At 34.4% G+C, this 11,113-nt stretch overlaps 1 protein-coding gene across 5 annotated transcripts in view; it reads left to right on the top strand.

The window, feature by feature from the left end:
• Positions 1-3,423: 3,423 nt before the first annotated feature.
• Positions 3,424-11,113, top strand: part of LOC149535537 (DNA-directed RNA polymerases II, IV and V subunit 8B-like) — a 98,688-nt gene continuing 90,998 nt past the window's right edge. For 2 of the 5 annotated variants that reach the window (XM_089803189.1, XM_089803188.1), the window contains exons 1-2: positions 3,424-3,588; positions 7,732-7,787. The gene's annotated coding sequence lies outside the window, so the exon portion shown is untranslated. Of the gene's footprint in view, positions 3,589-3,632; positions 3,657-7,731; positions 7,788-11,113 lie in introns of those variants that run through there. The other 3 variants (XM_089803186.1, XM_089803185.1, XM_089803190.1) reach the window with 3 other exon arrangements.

Raw genomic sequence — 11,113 nt, 5'->3', positions numbered from 1 at the left:
GAATTGCCGAAGACCATTGTTCAAGTTGGTTTTTTTTCTAGATAGTCATCGAGATTGTTATTGATCTAGAAAACAAGAGGGTATTCAAAAATTTGAAGGTATACTATTACCCTTAGACAGATACTCTGTTTTATGGTTTTGAATGATCTGTATATAGAAATTGATATTTATCATTGGTAAAAATTGGTTAGCCTGATTGTTAAATAGTTATGTACTTGTTAGCTTCAATGTGGACATCAACGTGGAGGCTCATTTACATTCCTCTCTGTTTTTTTAGCTGTAGCTTCTCGGCTACCATGAAGGCTAGGGTTTGCTAAAATGTATGCAGTTTTAATTGGTGTTAAAAATATTTTTTCCGGACTTCTTTCTCAATTGGTAAGCTTTCTCAATTTAATTTTTGAGCTAGATGGCATTGTAGAAATATGGAAAATACACTTGCTTCAATCTATGAAGTTGCTCAATGCTAGTACCTTTTGTTTGTGGTTGATCATCTTCTTTTACCATGCTTTGCCTCTGACCAATTTGGGTCTATTTTTTTTGGGGCCTTGCTACATCAACAAGTGATAGACATATATATGTTTGTGTTTCATTTCATGATTTACATCCATCAATGTAACAAAATATGATAGTTCGTAAAGGTGAATAACACAATTATAAGAATTATAGATCGTGACATATAAATCTAAATCATCGTTAGATGGTTGTGCCTTCGTTGGAATATGGTCCAACCATAAGCTGCACAAAATACCTCCCTCACCAACTTCACTCTCACTGCACTTAGTCTTCAGGCTTTACCTAATAACTGTAGTAATAATAATGTGACCACACTTGTATGGTTTCTTCACAACTCTGACGTGTGGCATGAACAAAATGCAGCCTTCCCTGGTGGCAGAGGAGAATGGTGGCACGAATCTTCCGAACATCCAAACAAACCTCGCCCTGTATCCCCATCTTCAGCAGGAGAAGAGTCAACATTGCTTCCTCATCAACGCCTACGAAGTGGTGCTCGCATTGGACAAGGCTTATCCTTTCAATTCTCCAAGATTGTGAAACCAACAGTGTGGTGGCCTCAAGTACAACATAATCAATATCATATCCACAACCCAATTGATAGTCGGAAGCACAACAACAAGAAGGAGAATGGACAATGATATTGCTTTTTGAGCCACTAGGCTAACCCACACACTGATAAAGAAACTTTGATGGGAACAAAAGAAAGAGCCTGCCCACACCTATGTTGATCTAACCAGGCTTGTTATTGATGGTGCACCAACATATTTTAATATTATGCTCATCTGCCTTAAGCATGTAAGCTATAAGGCACATACTCACCTTTAGCTACAAACATGACCATTTTATTTGATTTTTAGGATTGACAACTTGATCCATTTTTTGCCATCCTTAAACATCACACACTAAGGAAGAAATTAAGCTTGAAAATAAAGTCAACTTTGACTATTTAACACTTTAAGCCTAAGAGTTAAGCCTTAGTGAATGATGTTTAAGCTGTTCGATTTTGTTTCTCATCATCCTTTGCTCAAGAATAGTCATAGGAACCTACCAAATTATGGCATATCCCTCCTTTCTTTTTTTCAAAGCAATCATTCAATTTTTTAGTATTGCACTCGGTTGTGTCTGAAAACTTGTCATCATTCCCACCCACTATGGTAATCAAACACCACCATATGCATTGATCAAAGGTTTTCCTCCACCCCAACTCTTCTAGACATACTGTCAAAACAAGCCTGTCTTGCTATCTACAAGTTAAGCAATGTGTAAGTAACAACTTCTAAAAGTTCTACTTGTTCATTACATGTTCACTACTGTCAAAGAAACATGGAAGCACCACAACTATTGTTGCCTCTGTTTTCTTTCAAACCCTTCTCATATGCATGAATAAAACCTTCTCATATGCATGAATGAAAATGTTGATCCACAAAGGATGCAAATGACTCCTCCAACAATTGTCACGCATCAGACACAATTTTGCTCGTACTTTTATATTCAGTTCTACAAAGTTGTCTATAGCTTTTATTCCATGTTAATTGACATATACAATCCATATTTTTTATATAGATTGTGGACAAAGATATGTATTTTGTATATATTTTCATACATAGATATGCTACTTTTATTTATAATTTTAGCTTTAATAATTTTTTAAAATTTATTTGTTATTTAAGTATTAAGTTGTTAAAAAGATTAAATAAAAATCAATGGAAAATGTTACTGACATATTGTACTTACTAGTAAAAAAGATTAAATTACAAGTTATATTATTAAAATCAATTTCAAATATTACTTAATTTTATTAATTGAATTTGAAATTAAGAGGTTTCTTAAATTTCAATTATGAAATTTAAATATATTGTTATTTCTTAAATGTTTATGGGCATTCCATTTCAATTTTATTTCCTTCATTCAGTGATATATGTTATTTATTTATTTAGAATATGTAATCCAAATGTTTATCTTAGTCCGTCCCTATTCCTTATTTTTCAAAACAAATACATTTTGATCTTTCACAAAACACACACTAATTTACAAGTACTTGAGGCTAATAGATTTAGAAATATAGGAAACACTACAGTTCAAATCAGGCCTCTTGAACAAATATCCATTCTTAGATTAATTTATCTTACTTCTGAATATTAATGTTAGATGAAGTGAATATGCATGACATACAATGTCTATAATCTTCTTTTAACATTAACATACAACAAGTTGGTATTAACCTCATGTACTTTCAATCTAGGCAAATGTGGTTGTTACTGAGGTTCAAAGGCTTCAATATCACTTCAATATCACTTCAATATACGATATGGTCATTCAAGTTTAAGTTGGAGAGAAAGTTTAAATTGAATAAGATTTTAGGAGTCCACCAGATCTATTCGAAAGGTATTTACAATTATTTTTAATTCTCTATTTTGGAATTTATCCACACCTCTATTTCAAATTTGACAATAACTTTGTTAATCTAATGACTTAATCAGAATTAAAGCTCGTCTTCCAATGATAACAAATTCAAAACCAACCTCGATAGCAAAACTAAACTCTAGCATAATTTGACACTTCCTTACATGCATTGAAGAAAACAATATTATTCCACCTATGATCTACATCAATAAACAATTTCATTCTGTTTCACATTCTATTTTTAAATCTATAACATAATCACACCATATGCAATCTAAGAATCTTCTTCAAAAGTTCCTACAAATAATTATCTTAAAATCAATATAAACTCATTCAATACAATTTATCACTCCCGCAACTCACACACGTGACATAATTTGTTCACTTTTCCTTAACCACATTCTTATCTAATCATATTTTACACCTAAAAAAACATAACACATACTTATTTTCTTAATCATATTTTACACCCAAAAAACATAACATATACTTATTTTTTAATCATATTTTACACCCAAAAAACATACCATATAGGCAGGAACTGCTGCGTCCCTTGTTAGTTCCTGCCCATTCCCACATACCCTATATTTCATTCTCTCTTCAGCATTTTAGTGCGTGGTGAGGTGGGTAAATTGTCCCAGGCATTATATCACCAAAAGCTTCTTCATCCAGGTAAAATTATTCAAGGAAAAGCTATTGATAACCACTTTCTTCAGTTCTGTTTGTACATTACTACGACTGTAAGGTCTATTCTCAGGGTTTCTTTCCTATTTGTTTTGAGTTTCAACTGTATTCTATCTGCCCGGTTGGTTTTATGTTGAAGGGATTTATTAGATAATCTTCTCCGAAATTGATTTTCAAAGTCTGCAAATGTAAAAAACAACATTTTGGCCATTAGTCTTTGATGATCTTTTTCCGTGCCGGATTTGATGAGCACTTCCAAATCAACGAGTCCGAGCGCCATTAAGCCGAGCGTAAGAATAGACATCAAACCCGCGAACAAAACGAACCCCAAAATTATCAAAATATGTATCCAGAAAGTAGCCCCACAACATTGGTGCTCTGCCCTGGCCATTTACGTATCAAAAATCCGCCTAATACCGCACCTGCTACTGAATTCCCCCCTAATTTTAGCGAATAAAATTACAAGAGAACGTTCTGAAAAAACTGCGCTCGGAATATATGCCAAAAGAACAAACCACACAAGATTCTTCAGTATCTGTAATCTTTCAAAAGCATATTTGACATAACGTTACAAAATTATACAAATTTATGCTGAGCAAATTGCTTTGTTCACTCGAATACATTGGGCATAATATATACTGGCTTGACTTTTGCTTTTTTCGCGTGAGACATGGCAGGAATGCCAAGAGGCGCAGCAGTTAATGTGGGTGAAGCCACTATTTCGTATCTAGTGCACAACTCTGTGATTCGGCGACTGGAATTCTGTCCCTCTCAAATTATGGGGATTATCTTGCGGCTAATCAGATAATCTCAAAAGAAATCAGATAAAACATTTTGTGTTTTACGTCCTCGAAATCAATCTTTGTTAAAAAAATATTATGCAGCGAGATGCTTGTAATAATTTGAATGTGTATGTCAATAATACAATTTATATTTGTTTAGTATTGAGTACTGTTCGTATCATAAATTAACTGGTAGGTTGGACGTTTGTAAATTTAAACATTAAATATAAATCATCAAATGTAATGTAATGGCTAAGAAAGAGAAATTATTGCTTGATGTAATGAGAAAATGCATTTTCTGTAGTAGTTGGTATGAAACTGCGTTTAATTTAAAAGCATTTGGTTATTTAGAAAAGAAAATCTGCTGTTAACAAAGCCAAGCACAGAGTGGATTTATGGTATAAATGTTTTTACAGATGTTGAAGGTTCATGGGCTTCACTCTGTTCCATTTTTGTGTTTATAATTTAATATTTAGAAGCCAGCTAGAGGCATACAAGCTTAGAGAGCTTAATGGTCTCTCTCTGTCTCTTTCTTTCTTTCTCATTCTAGCGTGAATGACTGCTGTTAAAGCTGATCAAAAGTGTTAGATGAAATCACTTAAAAGATTGATACTTAAATTGCTAGAGCATCAATGTTAATGTTGACAGTAATTATAGCAAGCTATTATTTTAATTTAACCAGGGCCAGTTATTTGCTGGAGGGCTTAATTGATAAGAAGATGTCACATGCACTATTTGTGTGACCCCGTTGTCTGGATTGCTCCCTCTTGAAAGTGTATGATGTGCAATAAGTATTTAATTTGCCAGTGGTGGGATGCAGATGTTAGTATTGTCTTTGTCATAATGGTAACATGGTAAATGATAATTTTGATTTACTGAAATGATGATAGAATGTTGAACTTGATATATTAAATAGAGAAGAGGATGTATGTTTGACATATCCTCTCTGTGACATCTAGGCGAATGCATCTTGAGAACTTGACCTTTATTCTTGTTATGAACTTTGGTAATGGCAGCCCGACATTGATTTACTTAGAGCGGCTCAAAGCAGTTTGCCTTTAACTATTTCTTTACATTCTATTCATAAAACAATTGAGATCCTTTTAAACATGCTGCGTGTGTTGGTAGTTTTCTTTTTGCCTGGGTTATAATTTCCTAACGTAACAAAGCTTTAAGTACATTTCTTGCTTTTTCAAGTTAACTGATTATTATTTAATGCCAACCCTCCCTTCCCTGCTCCATAAGAATACAACTACCACACATATGGCAGGAACTATGACGCTTTGCGTCTCTTGTTTTCATTTTCTTCTTTAATTTTTTTAAAATACCAAATAAATTATAAATTGTTACCACCTAAACCATTGCTATCAGCTAAACTATTGTATCTCCTTTTCGTGGAAGTCCTAGTGATAAACTGACTTGAATGTTGAAATAGTTAACTTGGCAAAACAGTTTTGTCAGGACCACAACTGCTTTGAGCTTGCTGAGAGAAGGGTTTAAAGGCTTGGCACAAGAGAACAAATCCGCTCCACAGGATCAACAGCTGGTTTTTAGGTGGTGACAGAAGGCACCAAGTGTCCACCTCAAAGGTGTTTTTGATCTGTAAATAATTCTAGCTCTTAACTATGCATTTAGGGCTACGGCCATGAGCCCTGGCTGTGATACAGTTGAATTTGTAGACAGGGCTGAAACCATCCAAATCCACAGTTTCCTGGTAATTGCGCTTATATCATTCAACGCTCTGAATTCAGTCGATAACAATCATCTATCATGACAATCCTATAATCAATTTAACGGTAACATTTCAAATCCATGATGTAATGCGTCTGAAAATTTCCGATGGGAAATTGCCCCAATCCGCCCACAGGCAGCCTCTAAATCAATCAAATAGCTTCCCTGTAACAGAAAATGATGCCAAACTGACGGTTTTTCATTGAAAAATTGCAAAATGCTTGCTATACATTCCATTTATTCCCCCTTGGACTCCCAAACATTAAATTCTTCAGTATTAATTTTTCTGTGTCTCAGAAGACAGTTTCACCGTTTTTTGTGAACAAAACGTGTTTCCAGGATTTTAAAATAAAGGTAAAAGGCTTTATAGATTACGATTACTTGGATTGATGTGGAAATATGAACCAAAATGCAGTTCTACTAAATAGTGCCTATGTTGTTTTGGTTAAGCCCCATCCTTTTCCTTTTTACAATTGATCTCCCACACCTCTCCATGTTACTAGGAAGTTAAACTACACATTTATTACCTGTCAAATGGCTTTTTTAGTCCCCACCAATGGTTCCTAGAGCTGCCTACATCTGCTTATGATTGCTCTGCTACAGTACCATGCATCATACTAAATGGATTGCTCTAACCTGACAGATCAGAGAGAAATCCTCCATTGTTAGCCACTCTACTTGGCTCAACAACCTCAATGCTTCTCCTTATTGCCTCCGGCCTTTTTTTGTTTGCCTTTAACAATGAAAAGAACTACATTCCTGCCACAATGAAAGGTTCTTGCTCCAAATGAAAGATCTTTGCCAAATGGAAGGTTTGCCTAACTGAAAGATTACTCTTCTCTGGAAAATGGACAGTTTCTGGCATCTATCTGAGAAGTCAAAACCTGCATGTATTTACTAAATGGCTGCACCTTGCAGGAAAACTACTGACCAAAAAATGGTAACTGCCACTTTAAAAAGATTACTGTCGTGTGGTCAGATAAAATGAATGTCTACCTAGGGAAGGTGCCCCATCTACAAAATTGTTGCCAATTGAATTGGAAGATCATCCTCGCTTCTAGAGATAAATGTCACCCAGAAGCTGCCAACAAATAGTGCCCAGATAGGGTAATATCCATATGTGTGTATGGACATGGCTGTTAGCTTAGACAAGATTTTTATCACTTCAACTTCCCCATCGTTGTCCAACTATGCTGCCTTCTACTCTTGTATTCTGATCTTTCGACTTTAGCTGCCCAATCATTTTCCTGCTGTTGTGCTATGATGCTAATCGAGTTGCATGCTGACTTGAGCAAACAGTCTCAATGCCATCCTCCAATGGATGCTGAAAAGAATGTGCAGCATCACCAAGCATTCACAGAATTGCCACGAAATGTCCGCCACATGTTTTTGAATAACTGTAGCTGCCCTTTATATACTTAAGTCACCTTCACAAATTCCTGCAGCACTGAGGGACCTGCAGCATTGCTACCTATTCCTACTGCAGTATTCATCTGTTTCATTATACTGTGAATCAAAGCTATATAATTAGTCTTAGAATTTTACCCATATCTCTATGTATTTAGATGCTCTTTTTAAGCACTCCTTATTTGCTTTTCTTATGCTCTGATTTTGCCAGATGAATTGCTTTACATAACATAAGCAGACAACTACCAGCGAAGTGCTGTAATTCAGGTTTGGTTCTTCCTCACAAGAACTGGTTCAATTCAACTTCACATGGGTCAAGCAAAGTGCATTAGATCTCTATGTACATGTAGGAAGTTTAGATCCCTACATACATGTAGGAAGTTTTTTCCTTAAAAATTTAGCATGCTTTAGAAAAATTAGAAGTGTTGCAATTTTTTAAGGGATGTTTAAAACGGTTATATCTGCCCAAGCAAATTATATTAGCCATCTCACAGATTCTGAGACATTTCAGAAGTGCCTGGAATATTGTTTTTCAAGCTGTTCATGGTTGTATGTTTCAAAATTCAGATTTGGTATATACCCCGTATGAGATAGTATAGCTTCAGTTGAGAGCCATGCTGTTAATTTTGGAATTGACAGAAATTGCCAGGAATCATTTTAGTTTTTAAAAACCTGTGTTTTAACTTCTAAGCATCTGACATGTTTTTTCTTGACAAATAACTGTTTTACAAAAGTACAGTTTAGCTCTACCTATATATATGTTGTCATCTGGCGAACAGGAATGCCTTAGAAAACATATCAGGGCACCTCTATGAAAGGCAAATTTTGTGTTTAACTCTTGCATTGTCTTTTGGGATCAACTGTGTAGTTTGATTTGGTTCCAATGTTTTGGGTCTTTCTAGTGGACCTGCCATAATGGACAGAACTGAAGGCAATGTTTCACTTGGCACTTCACTTTTCTTTTGCAACTATATTTTCTTGATAGGCTCTCTGACATTTTGGGTCTGTTTTCCAGATTTATCATAATGGAAAGGTTTAAAGCTAATATTGCAACTTGGCATGCTGCCTTCTTTAGTAATTATATTTCCCATTGGCTATATATATATGAAAGTTTCTCTTGGGACCAACTTCTGAGTTTGATTAGGTTCCAATGTTTTTTGAATTTCTTTCCTTAATACATCAGCAATGCAAGGTTATAGCCATTGTCTCAATTGGTCGCATAACCTGAGGGTGCATATCTCTGTTGATTGCAAGGGCAAAACACATGGGATGAGAACCGGATTACTATTATGTTGTTGATCAGATTATGACAGTTTATTGTGGCTGTTGTTGTGTATGCATATATTTTTATTTGTTCTTAGTATGTGATATCCCCATGAAAACCATATAATTAAATAAATAAAATACTAATAATAATATAATATTAATAATGGTATAGTTATAATTTATTATCATATTATAATATTACATAATATATTAATATGAGAATTAAATATTATATTAAGCAATAAAATATAACATTTAGAATAATAATCCAAATTTTGAATTAAATATATCATGCATATGTAATAATATTAATATTAATAGGTCAGAGCCTTCCTTGCCTCTTATCTGAGAGGTCTCGTTAAAGTAATAGCTTCGGTTGGATCTGATAATATTGATGTCAGTATATGGAACAGATTTTCACACATACGCATGTATATGTATATACATATACATACATATATGCATATGCCTTGATCTCCTCCACATACTAATATCACAAGATATCAAAGACTGTACAACATATTCAGATCGAATTACATATGAATAGATATGCAGCGATTGCTCTCTCATATATCAGATGTACCAAGCAGATTCCCAAATCTGGCTTAAGACTGTATTATAATTTATTGTTGTCATGCCCGATCGGGCCTTGTTTTGAATCCACTGCAGGTCACGTTGAATAGTTTATATATGGTGATGGTTTTGCCAAAAGCAATTGATCACCATCGATAAAAGGTGACTTGGTAATCATGATGTGTTATTGCTAACTAACAGTAATAAAAGGGCATGGCCACGTAAGGTCATGACCCTATGTGGCTCATGCCACATAAGGGTCATGTCCTTACATTGCCATGATCCTTCACCTTATTATGTGCGATTCAAACAAAGAGGAACCAATAACAATGGCAATTCCTCTCTGCATTTGTAATCTGCACTCAGCAATAATCGTCTTCATTGTCATAGTAAAATATGTCATATTCAGAACAAGATTTATCAGTTATATATATCAGTAAAGAAAAAGTGTAAACCAGCAGATTCAAATAAAGAACTCATCAGTATAAGAAGTGCAAAACTAAATCTGAAGGAAATCCATATCTATCTAGATCTAACAGTCCTTTACATGGCATCAGAGCACAGTTGATGGATTGAGGTTAAAACAGATTGTGAAAACACTTTCAAAAGTTCTCTAATTAATCAATCTACTCAAAAGAGCAATCATGGTGAATGGAGTCAAGCTAGAAGACAGACTTGATGGAGCATCAAACTTCGTATCCTGGAGATTATGAATCATGATCGTTCTTAGAGAACTCGAATTAGAGCAATATGTGGAAGAGAACAAATCCATGCCTGAAAATGAGCCTGACAAAACTGTATGGAAAAGACACAACAATAAGGCCATGAAGATTATAATTGATTTTGTAAAAGATTACATTCTTCCATATATAGCAAAATCTTCAACTGCATATGAGATGTTTATGACTATTAAAAACTCATATGAAATCAATAATACTAGTAGATTGCTTACTTTGAAAACTCAACTCCTTCACATCAAGATGAACAAAGGAGAAATTGTCACATCATACTTCTTGAGAATATCAGAATTCAGAGACCAGCTTTCTACTCTCAAAAATATTGTAAATGATGAAGAATTGTCCTTAATAGCTCTTAATGGGTTACCAACTACATGGGAATCCTTCACTAAAGGGGTTAGTGCTCGTCCCACTCTAACTAAATTTGATCAACTTAAGAATGATTTTACTTAGGAGGAATCATGATTGATTACAAGAGGAATCATACCTAATAAAGAAGAGGAAGTTCGAGCCTTACATGTGAACTCTAACAATAAAAGGAAGAGACACTTTAAGAAAAGAGGGGAGAAAAATCAAAATTATAAGAAAAGAGATTTTTCAAAAGTTAAATGTTACAAATGTGACTTGGACATTCACACATGTATTGGCCAAAAAAAAAAGAAAGCCCTTGTCAACATATCTAAAGTTAAGGAACCTAAAAACTCACTATTCTTTCTTGCCTTATCAAGTGAGCTAAACTCCAATAAGAATGCCTGGATAATTGACAGTGGAGCATCTAGACACATAATTGGATTTAGAGACCAATTTGAAACCTTTGAAGGACACTTAACCTAAGAAGTCAAAATAGGGGATAACTCCACTTATCTTGTGAAAGGAATTGGGACCTACTCAGTTCAACTGAAAACTGGAGTTACCTTACAATTAAAAGATGTTCTATATGTACCAGGTATCAAGAGAAATTTAGTCTCTATTTCAGGTCTAGTAGATCAAAGGTATCACATTACCTTCCAAAAAGAT

This window comes from Cupressus sempervirens, chromosome 10 (genome assembly GCF_028749045.1).
Source record: "Cupressus sempervirens isolate cs-2001-9-10 chromosome 10, ASM2874904v1, whole genome shotgun sequence".
NCBI lineage: Eukaryota > Viridiplantae > Streptophyta > Pinopsida > Cupressales > Cupressaceae > Cupressus > Cupressus sempervirens.
Note: the sequence above shows the minus strand (reverse complement) of the source record. Positions and strands in the feature narration are given on the sequence as shown.